The sequence below is a fragment of the Dermacentor silvarum genome, chromosome 6 (genome assembly GCF_013339745.2).
Source record: "Dermacentor silvarum isolate Dsil-2018 chromosome 6, BIME_Dsil_1.4, whole genome shotgun sequence".
NCBI classification, from domain to species: Eukaryota; Metazoa; Arthropoda; class Arachnida; order Ixodida; family Ixodidae; genus Dermacentor; species Dermacentor silvarum.
Window position 1 is genome coordinate 182,609,796 of NC_051159.1, and position 15,490 is coordinate 182,625,285.

At 47.5% G+C, this 15,490-nt stretch overlaps 1 protein-coding gene across 1 annotated transcript in view; it reads right to left on the reverse strand.

The window, feature by feature from the left end:
- Nucleotides 1-15,490, reverse strand: part of LOC119456506 (uncharacterized) — a 63,716-nt gene that overhangs the window by 15,542 nt on the left and 32,684 nt on the right. The window lies entirely within an intron of this gene.

Consider the following 15,490-nt stretch of genomic DNA (forward strand, 5'->3'; position numbering starts at 1 on the left):
CTAAGCTCCAGCGCAAGAGACGGCCGTTTTGGGGGGACATTGATTGCAGCCATGCACGTAAGAGGACAGTGGTCCGTCTCGATGGTGAACCTCGAACCTGCGATGTCACAGGCTAGCTTCTGCACCGCCCACACAACGCAGGCACATTCTTTTTCAGAAGCACTGTATGCTTCCTCACGAGCAGTGAGCTTCCTACTGGCAAAGAGTACAGAGTGCTCCTCATCATTCTCTCCCTTTTGACAAAGCACCACACCCATTCCACGATCACTCGCGTCCCACTGAACAATGAACGGCTTAGAATAATCCGGCGCGCTTAACACTGGTTGACTCGTCAGAGCCCTCTTCAGTGTACAGAAAGCCCTTTCCTTGGCTTCGTCCCACTGTATGGTTTGTGGTTCTGTTTTTTCTCAGCGCATCTGTCAGAGCGCTTGCAACATCGGAGTAACGCGGAATATATCTTTGGCAATATCCTGCTACTCCAAGAAATGACCGAATATCCCGTTTAGTGCGAGGTTGTGGAAAACTTTCGATCGCAGCTAGTTTGACCTCGGAAGGCCAGCGGCGGCCTTGACCAATCACATGACCCAGGTAGGCTACTTCGGCACGCCCCAATTGGCATTTTGTCGCTTTGGCAGTTAAGTTAGCTTCGCGCAGCCGGGCCAGTACGGCTCGCAGATGCGTCAGATGTTATGTCCATGACGCCGAAAAGATCGCGATATCATCGAGATACGGCAGCGCAAAATTCTCCATACAACGCAACACCATTGCGACCATAAGGCTAGAGAAACAATAGGGAGCGTTTTTCAATCCAAAGGTCAGGACCTTTGGTCGAAACGTTCCCAATGGAGAAATAAATGCGGCATACCTACTCGCCTGGTCTGTCAACGGTACCTGCCAATAACCCCTGACTAAATCTAGTGTAGAGATAAAATTGGCGCTGCTCACTTTCTCAAGCCTTTCTTCGATGTCACTGAGATATAGGATAGGTTTGATCCTTCGTGATCAGGTTAAGCCTCCGGTAATCAATACAAGGGCGCGGTTCCTTTCCGGGTACCTCAACTAAGATAAGAGGTGAAGTATAATCACTCTCTCCAGGTTCTAATTACGCCTAGCTCCAACATCTTTGTTATTTCCGCAGCCATGACCTCACGCTGGCGTGGTGAAACGCGATACGCCTTCGAACGCACAGGCTCTGATGAGGTTAATTCAATATCATGGACAACTGCGGTCGTCAGTCCCGGCTTGTCCGAAAACCTATCTCTGTACTCGTACATGAGTTCCCGTAGCTCCGTCTTCTGATGGAGGTCGAGCTCGGCTTGCTGTACGAGGTTATCTATGGTTTCGCCTACGCCTGCTTCCGTTGCTGGCGCCAGGAAAGTCAAGCGGCATTTCCTCTGGCATGTTAAGGGACATGTTTACGACGGCCTCCCTCTGCCGATAGGGCTTCAGTAAATTGCAGTGGTATACCTGATGAGTTATTCTCTTACTCGGAACTGTTACTATGTAGTTCGTGTCAGATAATTTCGAAACAATGTCAGCCGGTCCTTCCCACTGTACTTGCAGCTTGTTTTTCAGTGAGGGACGTGTTATCATTACCTGATCTCCTACCTCGAAGCGTCGCGCCCGAGCCGTTCTGTCGTAGTAAAGCTTGGCATTACCTTGGACTCTGCGCATTTCTCGTCCTGCCAACTCTTGCGTCATGTGCAGCTGATCTAACAAATCTAGCACGTATTCAACGACAGACGGATCGTCAGCCCGGCCCTCCCAGGCTTCCCGAATGATCCGGAGTGGTAATCGCAGGGAACGACCATAGACTAGCTCCGCCGGTGAAAACCCTGTTGACTCATGCGGGGCGGTTCGAAGGGCGAACATAGCTGCTGGTAAGCAGAGTTCCCAATCTGTTTTGCGCTCATAGCACATGGCGCCCAACAGACGCTTCGTGACCGAGTGAACCTTTTCTACGGCGTTGGACTGAGGATGGTGCACAGAAGTATGGATAAGTTTGATACCGCATTTTTTCAGAAATGTCGAGGTTAGGGCGCTCGTGAAAACGGTTCCTTGGTCCGACTGAATTTCCGCTGGGAAACCGACCCGCACAAAGATGTCTAGACAAAAGCGCGTTCACGATCTCGACCGAGCTTAGCTCGTTTAAGGGCACTGCTTCAGGGAACTTGGTTGCGGGGCACAGTACCGTAAGAATGTGGCGGTAGCCGGACTGAGTTGCGGGCAAAGGTCCTACTGTATCTATTACAAGTCTGCGAAACGGCTCCGTAATTATCGGAACAAGTTTCATGGGGGCCTTGTCCCCGGGCTTTCCAATGCGTTGGCACGTGTCGCAGCTTTTTACGAATTCTTCTATTTCCCGAAAGCACCCGGGCCAGTAGAATTCCTGCAACAAGCGGTCCTTGGTTTTTCGAATGCCAAGGTGTCCGGACCAAAGGTGCACCAAGTGCAGCAGATCCTGGCGGTAACGCTGTGGCACTACTAGTTGATCAAACTGGACTCCTTTTCTATCGCGATACCTTCGATAGAGAACACCTGCCCTCTTTTGGAACATTATGTTTTTCTTAGCGGTCCCCGCCTCACCGTTGTGCTTAAGGTTCCGAAGAGTGGGGTCCCTTTCTTGCTCGGTAACCAAAGTGAAAGTTGTTACGTTTAGCAACTTTCGCCTGCATTCCGTTTCCCGAGATACTACAGGTTCCCCTTTCACTCTCAAAACTGCCGCCTCTTCCTGACTCAGTGCGGTGGCCTGTTCTTTAGCCGACGCGCCTTCAACGACCTCGCTTTCACTGGTAACCTCATTAGCGCTCTCTGAGGGTTCCTTGTGTAAGGCTGTGTCCTCCTGTGCTGGGCTTGCGCATGCTACCTTTACCGCGAGTTGTCGTGCATTTTATCTGGTTAGAGCTTGCACTATTTCTTCTCCGAAAACTACTCCCTTGCTCTGCAACAACTCGTCGGATTTGTTTGAAAACAAATATGGATATTGCGGTGGAAGGTGCGCTGACACGGCGGCTTCTGTGTCAAGTATTCCGAAAGGACCCTCAACGCGGACTCTGGCTACTGGTAGACAAAGACCGTTAGCCTCTGCTGCTTGCTGTATCCAAGCGCATTCTCCTGTAAACTGACTTTGTTCTACGTATGAGGGATGAACGACATCCATCGTGGCGGCTGAGTCCCGGAGTACGCGACAAGGCTTGTCATTCACTGCGAGGTCCCGAATGTACGGTTCTAGCAATCTCATATTGTCATCGGTATTGCTCACTGACAAAAAGACAACTTTTGGATTTCTGCAACCGAGGGAAATATGTACGTCCTGTCTTTTGGCAGTTAAAGCACACAACTGGCTTTCTAGATTCGAAAGCTTTCTTTTGTTGCGCAGCCTTGAGTTCTCGTGGCTCCTCCTTTCCCTCTCTGTTCTTTTCTTTATACGGTCTCCACCTTGACCAACGCTCCTGATTGTCGGATTTAGATCTATTCTCCTTCCTGAGCGTCTCTTTGCTTTCGGGGCCCCGGCGCGTTACGTATTCCTCAGCAAGCTCTGCCGCCCTTGCGACTGTCTCTACGCCTGGCCTATCCTGCACCCAATACCTTATGTTTTCAGGCAGTCGGCGGAAGAATTGTTCCAGCCCAAAACACTCTACCACTTTGTCGTGGTCCCCAAAAGCTCCGGATCCTTTTAGCCACTCCTTCACGTTGGCCATCAACGCGCACGCGAAATCGACATAGGAATCGTTTCTGGCCTTTTCGGTCTCCTTGAACTTTGTTCGGAATGCTTCCGCCGATAACCTGTACTTTTTCAGAAGACTAGACTTTACTTTGGCATAGTCTTCTGATTCTTATTTTTCCATGCGAGCTATCACGACTGCAACCACACACGGCAGCAACGTCAGCAGACGGTGCGGCCACGAGTCTTTCAGAAATCCAGCCTTCTCACATGTACGCTCAAAGTTCACCAAGAAGAGGCCCACATCCTCCCCGATTGGGTATGACTGCATCAAGCCCTTCATTTTTTCTCGCGTTCTCTCGAGATGGGAGTCGCTTCTCCGGTATTCTGAGCCCTCAAAATCTCAAGCTCAATGCGCTTCATCTCGAGCGCATCACGTCTTTCGCGTTCCTCTCTGGCCTCACGTGCTATTCGGTCTTCTTCTTTTTTCTTAATGCTAATTAAGCATTCTTCTAGTTGCTCGTCGTCTACCCCGACTGCCTCAATCGCCTCAATTATCTCTGGTTTTCTCTGTCGCTCTGAAATTTCTATGTTCAGCTCACTGGCCAACTCTAGCAATTCCGGGTTCTTTAACGCCTTCAGGTTCATGGCTGTCCTTAGTGCTTCTATTTCTTCACTTCTACATGACCGTGACGTACTCTAAGAATACTCGTCAACGGTTACTACTATCACTGCTTTTGTATACTTCCCCCAAAATTACGAAAAGCCTGTTGATATCTCAGTGAAGAAAGGCCGTGCACTCACCAGCTGCAATCATGAATCCTGCGACGATCGTTCCGAAGTTGCGATCCAGAGACCTTCTTTCCAGGATGAAGCATGGTCGATCCCATTATCTGCCAACCAATGTTGCGATGCCGGTTACTTCAACCTCGACCGGCGTTACTACTGGGTAGCGTGGCGTTGCCGGCGGGCTGCAGGCGTCCGGTTGACCATGGCGACCAAGCAGGGGCAAGACGATTTCTAGTGCGAAACTTGCACTGTTTATTTCATGGTTGATGAAGGATAAAAAAGAAGAGAATAATGAGAAAATACATGGCGGGGCCGCTTAAATAGGCCCGCTAAAATCATACGCAGTATTTCGCTCACGTCAACGTCACGTGACATGTACTGATTCTACTACTGAATCCAGTCGGGGGTTTGGCGGCTGCTCCTTCTCTCCTTGGTGAAGTTGCACGTGCTTGCCTCCGCTAGCGGCGACTCGAGGCTCCTGAGTTGCACAGTTCGTGGAAGCCGGACTTCCTCGCCTCTTGGGCGCACGCACACAAAGGGGCCAGTAATCACTGCGGGGCGCCCGCCAGATCAAGGACCTCTCGAAACAACCATAGCAAATTATGGATACATCCTCCGTTTCGATTAGGCATGGTCTTCCGATAATCCTTTTTGCACGGGGTGTCACACGTCAATCGTAACAGCGTCCACTTTTCGACGGCGCAGCGTGTAACCATGCGCTGCGCGTGGCCGCGGTCGCACATTACGCCGGTCGGCGCTTAAAACTTGTGAATGCCCCAAATGTTGAAAATCCCCACTCTTCGCTATATTGTTTCTTTTTTATTTTTTTTTTTGTCTTTATTTCCCTCTCTCAATGTCCACTCCCCTCACCTGCTGGAATTGTTCAGGTGCCAGCCGTCGGCTAATAACAGTTAGAGTGCTACAGTTACGATGCCACTAGCATGGTTCTCCTGTTTATTTAGTTATTTTCACAATCTATAATCAATCAAAATTTGCAATCCCCAACGTGCATCGCAAGTTTAGACGGCGTTTCGCCTGGTCAATGATGGTTCGTGCTTAATTAATATCTGACCGATGCAACGACACATCAGATCAACTGATAGCTAATTAAGGAACATTCAAAATTATTTTCTACGGCATTCTACGATTTGCTAGTGTGATTTACAGACACCATTGTAGTGTTCTTTTGTTTCTTATATATATATATATATATATATATATTTTGCGGGCAGGGGTCCTTTTTTTTGTTCAGCTGATCTTCCTCGTTTTGCACGGGGACGCATCTTTCTTGAATTATTGCTTGCAGTGAACAGTAATCCCCATATTAGCTACCTAAGCGTGCTAGTGTCGTTAAGTCTGTATAGCAGGGACTGAACGTTAGGTACACCCAGGACTGTCCTTTTACCCTCGGTGATTTAAGCTAACAGGGTTCTACATAAATTTCCCATCTTAAGGTACAGATCACGAGTGCGAACGAAAAAAAAATATTATAGAATATTTGGGGGGAGGGGGGACTGCTCAATTCTCAGTCACGCCGCCTGGTGCACATGACCAAAGCGTTGGCGAGTTTTGACACGATAGAAATTTCGGTGAAGCTCACATAGACTTTCGATATCACCGGTATTGCCTTTCGAAGTGAGCGGAAATACTTTACATGCACATCCGGTGCCGCCACCGTCTGCGAGCGGGAAACTTGGCATCTGTTTACAACTTCATACATCCAAAAAAACAGAACTTAGTCGCAAAAAATAGACTGGGCTGACCTGTACGCAGATCACAAAGGAATCAGTGCTGTTTTCTGCGGCTGAATGTTTTATCCAGGCGCTTGCAAATTTTGAACGTTGGGAGTCTAAAGAGATCTACAAATGTAGCACTGTGCAACGATTTACAGCTTGAAGTGCAGCACGTAGAAGCGGCCCACGGCGGCCGCATTTCGATGGGGGCGAAATGCGAAAACACCCGTGTACTTAGATTTATGTGCACGTTAAAGAACCCCAGGTGGTCCGAATTATTCCGGAGTCCCCCACTATGGCGTGCCTCATAATAAGATCGTGGTTTTGGCACGTAAAGCCGAATAAAGCCCAAACAAGACAAGTAACAATTTTTCACCCGCCGCGGTGGCTCAGCTCAGTCAGCTAGGGCGTTGAGCTGCTGAGCACGAGGTCACGGGATTGAATCCCGGCCGCGGCGGCCGCATTTCGATAGAGGCGAAATGCAAAAACGCCCGTGTGCTTGCATTGTAGTGCACGTTAAAGAACCCCAGGTGGTCTAAATTATTCCATAGTCCTCCACTACGGCGTGCCTCATAATAAGAACTGGTTTCGGTACGTAAAACCCCAGAAAGAAGAAGAAAAACAAGTTTTTCACGTTAGCAGACTAGAAGACAGATGTGTCGCGTCACTTTCAACGAAGGAACTACAATACTTGCGTCCAAAAGATGATAAATAGGCCATTTATCGGATTATTCTGTAATGTGTATGTAAACGACATCATAGTCTACTCAAAGGATGAAACATCACACGCTGAATACTCTCTCCATCAAAGATGTGGCGCTTTACCATCTCCTTGCACAACATTTCTCGGTCGCATTTTGGACGGATTCACAAAGAGCACGAAAGAGGTGTCCGTGGAATGTGTACGACAGATGAAGAAGCCAGACAATGTATGTACACGAGGTCAGAGTTTTTCTTGGCCACGCAGGAGATTTTAGAAATTACATAAAGGATTTTGCAGCACGAGCTGAACTGTTGAACAACCTACTCCGTAAAAACACAGATTTAATTTGGACTGAAGAATGTGAGAAGGCGCACAGAGATTTGGTATTAGCAATATCATCAGACCCGGTCCTCACAATACCGGACTTGACTGTTCCATTTTAACTGACAATGTTAAAGAACCCCGGGGTGTTCTTTAACATGCACCAAATGCACGGTACACGGTCGTTTTTTGCATTTATCCCCCATAGAAATGTGGTCGCCGTGGCCGGTATTCAGTCCCGTGCCCCCCTCAGGCTTAGCAGTGCAACGCCTTAGCAAATACGCCAACAGGGCGGGTCTATGCCATGGTGTTAACGCATTCCATCACGCGTTCATCTTTTGCTGGATGTCGTTTAGTTTTACTGCGATAACAATTATATGAACACTCCACGAGCATTTCTGCCATCGGCGTCGTCGTCGCCGTCGCAGGTTCCGTATAAAGTCCGAGGGCAATAAAATCATCGCTGCCCGTCCTGTGCTCTATGTGCGAGTGTAAGCGTGCGAGGGTGAGCCGGCGATCGCGGCTCAATATCACGCACGCAAGGGAGGGAAGCGGGAAGGAAGCTCTTCCGTCGCACGCAACGCTCCGGAGGGGGGGTACGGAACGGGGGGTGGGGTTCTATTCCGGGCGGCCCGGGCGGCCACGCGCGCCCGCCCAGGCCGCAAGGCTCCGCAAAAGAAAATTATCACAGCAAAAAATATTCACCCACCCCCTAAGCTTGTAGATTGCAATGCCGGAGCATATGTCCAATCAAAATGCGTGTGTTTCGTTCAGCCTGTTCATTCGGAAGAATCGCAATAACATCACCATTCTATTACAGTAAGCTTCTCAATTTCGCTTGATGAGGCGCATGTACGTTCCAAGTACATGCGCCTTTCGCCGCCATCAAGCGCCACAGAGCTATTCTATAAATGAATAACAATTAATAACAAAAATGTCGCAGTTTCACCCGAAAGGCGAAGCATCAATTGCGATAGCAAATTAGTAGAGAGCTATACGGAGTAAGGATAGTAGTTTTATCAGCTGTATAAACTTGGACATGCATCAGCACCAACAACGCGCAGAACTGTTGTCGACGCCGTCGGCGTTTTGCCCGTGTTCGCACCGAACGCGCTCTGCGTTGGTGACTGTTGCCGGTGCCTATGGGGGCGGCTCGGAGGTTTTCGACGCGATCAGAACGGGACACTCGTCGAGCAGCGTCGGAAGTCCTTAACACCTTCTCGCCTCGCAACGTTATTATATAAAAAATCTCACAGTTTCGCCCTAAGGGCGAAGCAATGAATGCGATAGCAACACAGCAATGTCATACGAAGTAAGGTGAGCGGCTTTGGTAGCATAGCTTTGGTAGCAATATGAATTGTAGTAAACATGAGCTGATTAAGTAAGGAGGTGTGCTGCGGCGTAAGTAGACCGACATGACGAGAGACTCGATGACCACGAGAAGGCGCGTGTGAAACGGTGGTGTTGATGAGAAGCGCTTCCCGTGGGCAGCGCGTGCGAAGGGACACATCTGTAGCGCTGCACTGCCGATCCGGGCAGCATTGCATGTGTAGCGTGCGTTGGAAAATGTGGCCCGACTATTACTAACTGAATGAACAAGCGTGGTGTGAGCGCGCACAAACAAACATGAATAGCTCACACTGAATGACTGCAGACAACGACCGTCAAAACTCTGGCAGCAAGCGGATACGCCGCAGCGGCGAACGTACGTGCGGTCTATCGCTTCAACGGAAACTGAGCGCATAAAGGTCAGAGCCGTGTGGAGATAAGAGACGGTGCGAGCGAGCGACGATCGCGGTTGTTGGCAGCGTAGAAGTGCGCCCCCCCCCCCCCCCCCCCCCCGCTCCCTCCGGCGCTGGCTTACCGCTTCCTTGCTTGCGCGTGGGAGATTGAGTGCGTTCGCTCTCCGTGATAGCGCGCGTCCCCGCACGCTTCCGCTGGGGCATACGGCGCGCGGCGAAGATTTTATCTATACGGAACCTCACGGCGACGGCGACGGCGACGGCAGAAATCCGGTTGAAGTGTCCATATAATTGCTATCGCAATAATACACATTTGGTGCAGCAGCTAAATGTTGCCTCCCCTCCCTCCCTCCCTCCCTCATTCCCGTCCCCCCACAGCCTTTCGCGCGACGGAAGAAGTCTAGTTTGATCTCCGCCGTGCGTTCGCTTCCCGTGAAAGCGCACGTCCCTCGCGCGCTTTCACCCGCACACACACAGGATACGGCGCGCGGCGACGATTTCATCACCGTTGGACTCAATACGGAACCTCACGGCGACGGCGACGCCGTCGACGCCGACGGCAGAAATCCGCTTGGAGTGTCATATAATTGCTATCGCAATATTAATTCATTTATCTTGTTCACTTTAAACAATAATGAATACTACACAAATAATAATTATCTGTAACAACGATGTTTAAAGATCATGTACAGTGCTATGAAAGCCGTTTTTCCCTGCCCTCACTAAACCATGATCACTTCTGTTACCAACCTCCGTCAGGCCTTTCGCTGACGCTTTTCCGAGACCTCACAGACACGCACTGCTTCCTTTGCGTGACTAACGCGAGGGCAATGATGTCGTCGATGACGGCACTGATGACATTCTACCCGGCATTTCTCACCGGCACAAACGTTAACGGCGCGTGCGAACGAATCAGGGCGACCTGAGGACCTCGAAGCTACACTGCTTGCGATCCCGCGATTTGCCAAGGTCTCGCGTCGACTCCACATTCTGCGACTCCGCTCGCCGCCACCGTTCTTTCGCCAATGCGCCCGCCAGCTACCAGGTGTCTGCAGAACAACAAAGAGCTAGATGAGCCCGGACGCGAAGTGCACGCATTAGGGTCCGCCGCGGCCTCGAAAGAGAAGCCCGCTCACATATACCCACAATCGGCACAGCGTTTGGGGTCAGCTCGCGACCCTCATTCCCGCCCTTCCGGGCGTTTGCAGTGCGCGCTGCATTAGTAATGCGTCATTAGCAGTGTGAGACTGCGGCAGGAGTCGTTTCTCGGCCACTGATCTGACATCTTTCTCAAGGCCAAGCGTGAGAAAAGTAAATAGAACGGCGCGGCGAGAAAGCAGCCGGCGGACGCGCGCTGGGCATGTATTGTTACGTTCAGTTGACGTCTGGGTATACGTCTGGGTATAGCTGGAAGACGCGGCACCGAGCGGCACGCCATTCAGAGCGCTGAGAAAAAGCAACAGCCCATGTGCAAGCCGCGAAATGCCACACCCTTGCGACTTTTTCGCGCTGCTTTCGAAGCGTCTTCACGCACCTCATAGTCACCCTGATTTTATCCCGGGCAAAGCACCAGGTATGACCTCTCACCATCTCTGACTACCGGCGCTGGTACGATGCATGGAAACATGCGCCTCTGCAAACAGTGCCGCATCAAACACGCTTGTCAACTGCTCCTCACAAATGTTATTCGCTAGCACTACGTTAGGGCCACCTCCGACTCAAGGCCAAGTCGACGGCCGAAGAGCAAGGTTTATGCGTAGGCTTGAGCGTTGCGTCACTCAAGCCGCGTCTGTGCGACTTTTCCCTCTACCTCTTTCATTTATTTTCTATGTAAAAGAAAGAAAGAAAGAAAGAAAGAAAGAAAGAAAGAAAGAAAGAAAGAAAGAAAGAAAGAAAGAAAGAAAGAAAGAAAGAAACGAATGCACATACAGGTTAAGCGTAAATCACACGTTCAAGGGGCTAGTATACGTGCATGTCCACTACTAGTCTCCCGCGCTCCAGCGGTTTCCCTCGCAACCCTAAAAATAATTAAATATGGTTATCCATCGCCTCCCTGGAATTGTAGATAAGGATATCATTTCTACTACATTGTCAGCAAACGGATCTCATTCTTCGCCTTTATCTAAGCAAGCATTAAATGAACACTAAAGAGAAACAATATATTAGCAGAAGTCAGTCTGTCAATCAATCAATCAATCAATCAGTCAATCAATCAATCAATCAATCAATAAAGCAAGTAAGCTAGAGAAACAATAATAGCTATAACATTCATTGCAGTTTAAGACTAGTAGATATTGCTTCACAGCTGTTTTTAGTTACTTGGCAGAAAATGATTGATTACAAAAAGAAATTGTCAAGGTTTCTATTAACGAATTTCTCGTCTCTCAAAGCACTGCTAGACAGCCGTTCGTCAAGAAATTTCAGGTGTGTCCAACCACCAAATGTCGCCCGATTCCCTCCATAGCTGGACCATTAGTAACTGAATGACTCCTGCCAAATCATACCTTTCTAAATACTTAATGCTGTCGTGAAACTTCGAGTCAATTCAAAAGAAGACGTCCGCAAACAGACGGAAATGAGTGTGCTACAACGATAGCACTGCTTTTATCACACCGAGTAGTTGTGGTCGTAAAAATATCCCTAGTAAGAAACGTTGGAAAAAAATAAATAGAGAATACTCTTCGCAGAACGATATAGGGCGTCCCAGCTATCACGCAGCACTATTTAAAAAAAGAGGAACGGCGTTACGCGAAGAAAACCTAGAGCGTATTGTTTCCAGTACATTGGAGTAGCCGCCAGTAATTTTTCCGTTACTGAGATTTAATTAATTAATTGTAATTAAATAACTCGAGAAGTACTGTCCTAATTATCAAAGTGTCAATGAGAAAGTTGTAGAGCAACATGAAAAATTCCCGATACAGCTTTCTGTTGCTCAATACGTGCTACATAAATGTGCTTTTCCGAGTGAGAAAGGAGCCCGCGAATACACGCAGAATTGTCGCACGACTGGCCGCTCGAGGCACTTAGCGTGTATTCGCGCAAGATGTTTTGTCGGGAAACATTTTGTGGAGTCTATTTATGTGTGGGTAGGTGTTTGTCTGTATTCGGCGCCAGTCCCTCGCCTGTCAGCTGTTGAGCTTGGGGTGAGTTGGAGCTTTGGTTCGTCTTCCTAGTCGTTGTGCCTCAAGTATGTCTCTCGGTGTGCTGCCGGGTGTCGGAGAGGCGTCCGTTTGAGCGGTATGTATCGCGGCTCGGCCTGTTATACCTCGAGCCAGACGATCCGCCCGATCGTTGCCTTCCACTCCAGTGTGCGCGGGACACCAGGTTATCCCGTGGTCCATTTGGAGGCTTGGTCCTAGTATGCGAAGGACCCCGGCCGGTAGAACTCCCCAAAGGAAGAGCCGGCAGGCGTCGTGCGAGTCTGAGTATATAAGCCGACTGGCTCTTGGCCTCAGCGTCTCGGATGGCTACGGCTATGGCCGCGGATTCCGCCGTGGCGCTTGAAGTCGTGCGTACGGACGCTGCTACGATCGGTCTCCCCCAGTTTGTCGCGACAGCCACATAGGTAGGAGTCGCTTGTCTCACCTCGGGGGTATAAGCCCGCGTCAGTAAAGTATGTGTCTGCGTCCTCCTGTCTTTTGCGCAGGATGGCTAATAGTTTCTGTCGGCCATATTCTGTGCCACGTTTCGGTAAATACCAGTTTGTGGCAGTCCGTGTGTCATGAGTGTATTGTTGCTGCCGTAGACTTGCCAAAGTTGGAAGAAATGCATTGCCTGCTTTGGCATACGATCTGTGCCTCCTGCCTGTACTGCCTGTATTAATATTTATATTGTTTACTCCTGTTGAAACACTTACTGTGTCCCCCCTTACCCCATGCCCTTAAATGGGCCTGTAAATTATTTTAACTAACTAACTAACTAACTAACTAACTAACTAACTAACTAACTAACTAACTAACTAACTAACTAACTAACTAACTAAATAAATAAATAAATAAATAAATAAATAAATAAATAAATAAATAAATAAATAAATAAATAATCAGTGTTCATATAGATTCGGCAGTGGAGTTATGCCAAGTGCTCCAAAAGCCTCCGCAGTGTGCGTTCCGAATGACATATTTATAATGTTACGCACAGCAGGCTTCTGAATTACATGGAGTTGTTTAATGTTGGAACCCGTTGTGGTTCCCCACATCAAAAAACAGTAACTTAACAAGGATGTGAACAAAGCATCACACAAAATATTTTTTAATATATAGTAGCATATATATCGCAGCCTCGAGAGTACACCAGCAATTTTTTAGAGTTTTTGTGTAACCAGCTCTACTTGAAGATTCCAGGATAATGTTTCTTCAAATATAACCCCAATATTTTTCAGATATGGCACTGCGTGAACAACAAAACTACCAGCTCTGAGATCGAGACTGTGATCACAGGGAAGTTTGTTACACGATCTGAAAAGAACAGTTTTTATTTTCTCAAAGTTTATCAATAAGGAATTTCTTACAGACCATTCATAAAGCAATCCCAAGTAGTTCGTAGCCTGCGTTACAAGTTGGAAAACCGTTGGAGCACAAAATAATAAAGTGACGTCATCTGCATACATTATAAAGGCGGGATTGCTATCAATACAAATATCATTTATATAGAGAGTAAACAATAATGGTCCCAAAATGCTACACTGTGGTACACCTGCGAGTATTGGCATAATATCTGATGCATTGTTATTTATTACGACTTTCTGAAAACGATATTGAAGGTTTTGATCTAATTATTGATAGAAACGTCCCACGGAAGCCATAACTATATCAAGTTTCGCGAGCAATGTCTGATGATTTACGCGGTCAAATGCTTTTGAAAAATCGGCAAAAATACCGAGGGCAAGGTCCTTCCGCTCAAAGGCATCTAATATTATTTCTTTTTGAGTTAGGAGAGCTGTCTCTGTTGAAAAGTGTTTCCTAAGGCCATGTTGACTTTTGCTAATCAGACTGTACTTGTCGCAAAAACTTGAAACTCTTTTATAAATGAGTTTTCCGAAGCATTTGAAAAAAAAAAAAACGGAAGAATGGAAATTGGCCGATGACTAACTGTAACCTTTATGACTAACTGTAACACTGGGAATAAGTATACCTTTGGGGGAAAAGCTCTTTGTAAAACATAAGTTGAAAATATGCTGCAGTATAGGACTAATTTCATTAATAGCATGCTTAAGTGGCCGAGTTTGAAGTCCGTGCAAGTCATTTGATTTAGAATTCTTTAGCGCCAAAAAACAAGTGCGGATTTCATGAGCATCAGTTGGGAGCAAAAATGCGCTGTTGTGCGTTCGTGACCGCACATTCTTTGTAGACGTAGGGTCATGAACACTTTAAACCAATGAAACAAAGCAGTCGTCAAAACAATTTGCGAGTTCTTCCCCTGTAAATCTCTTATTATTTACAATGATTTCCGTTTGCTCATTGGCCATTTCGAGGTTTACAGTTTAGAACATCATCAATGTTTTTCCAAACTAGGTCGCTGCGCTTCACACTGGTGTTGTTAAATAGTTTGTGCATATAATCTTTATTTTTCTGCCGCAAAAAAGCAGTTACCTTATTTTTATAGTTATTGAAAGCTAAAAGTGTATCTAAATATTTAGTGAGGACAAAACGATTATATAGATTATTCTTTTTGTCTATCATTTTTAAACATCCTCCGTCGATCCGCGGCTTACGTGCTCTGCGAGGCCTTCGAAGAACCTTGTACGGGAAGGAAAATAGTCATACGCTTGTTCTGGATCCGTAATTTCGAGAATGTGAGTCCAGTCCAGTTTGATAAGCTTGCATCGAAAATGTTCAAGTGTTGCGCTGTTAATACATTGATATGTTTCAAAAGAGGCGCTTGGCGCTTTCGAACGGCTAAACAATTTACCAGAACGAAGATCGGGAGGTGATCGCTTAACTGGACGGAAAGTACACCAGGTGCAATGATTCCGATGTAACATTGGTCACGAACACGTCAATTAATTTTGATGTTTTTTGTAGTCTTGTTGGCTCCGAAACGACGTTTCTATAAAACCATAACAATCTAGTATTTGTTGAAGTTGCTTTAGCTGGAAGAAGAGGACAAGAAATATGCGTTGAGATCGCCACCCAGGATGAGATTATATTTATTAACTGTAATCCAAGAGAAGAACTCATCCATAAAGTTGAGGAATCACGACATTCTCCCATTAGGAGGAGAATATATCTACGATAAGTTGTGACTACACAATGAAATTCGACAGTTATACCTGTACGAAGTTTGATTAGATTTTTGATGGTGATAATATACTGAGACTGCAACGCTATGTAGGCTTTCTCTGGACGGAGATAAAATAGTTGCCGCCGGTTTCAAGCCGTAAGGCACGCCAATCGTTGGGCGTGGCTGATTACAATACTTTACCCGGACGTCCCCTTCGCCCGCACGTTAAATATAGCAAGCTGGTTGCGTTTTCAAATGCGGATATCATCATCATCGTCATCGTCGTCATCGTCGCCGTCATCGTCGGCGGCGGCGG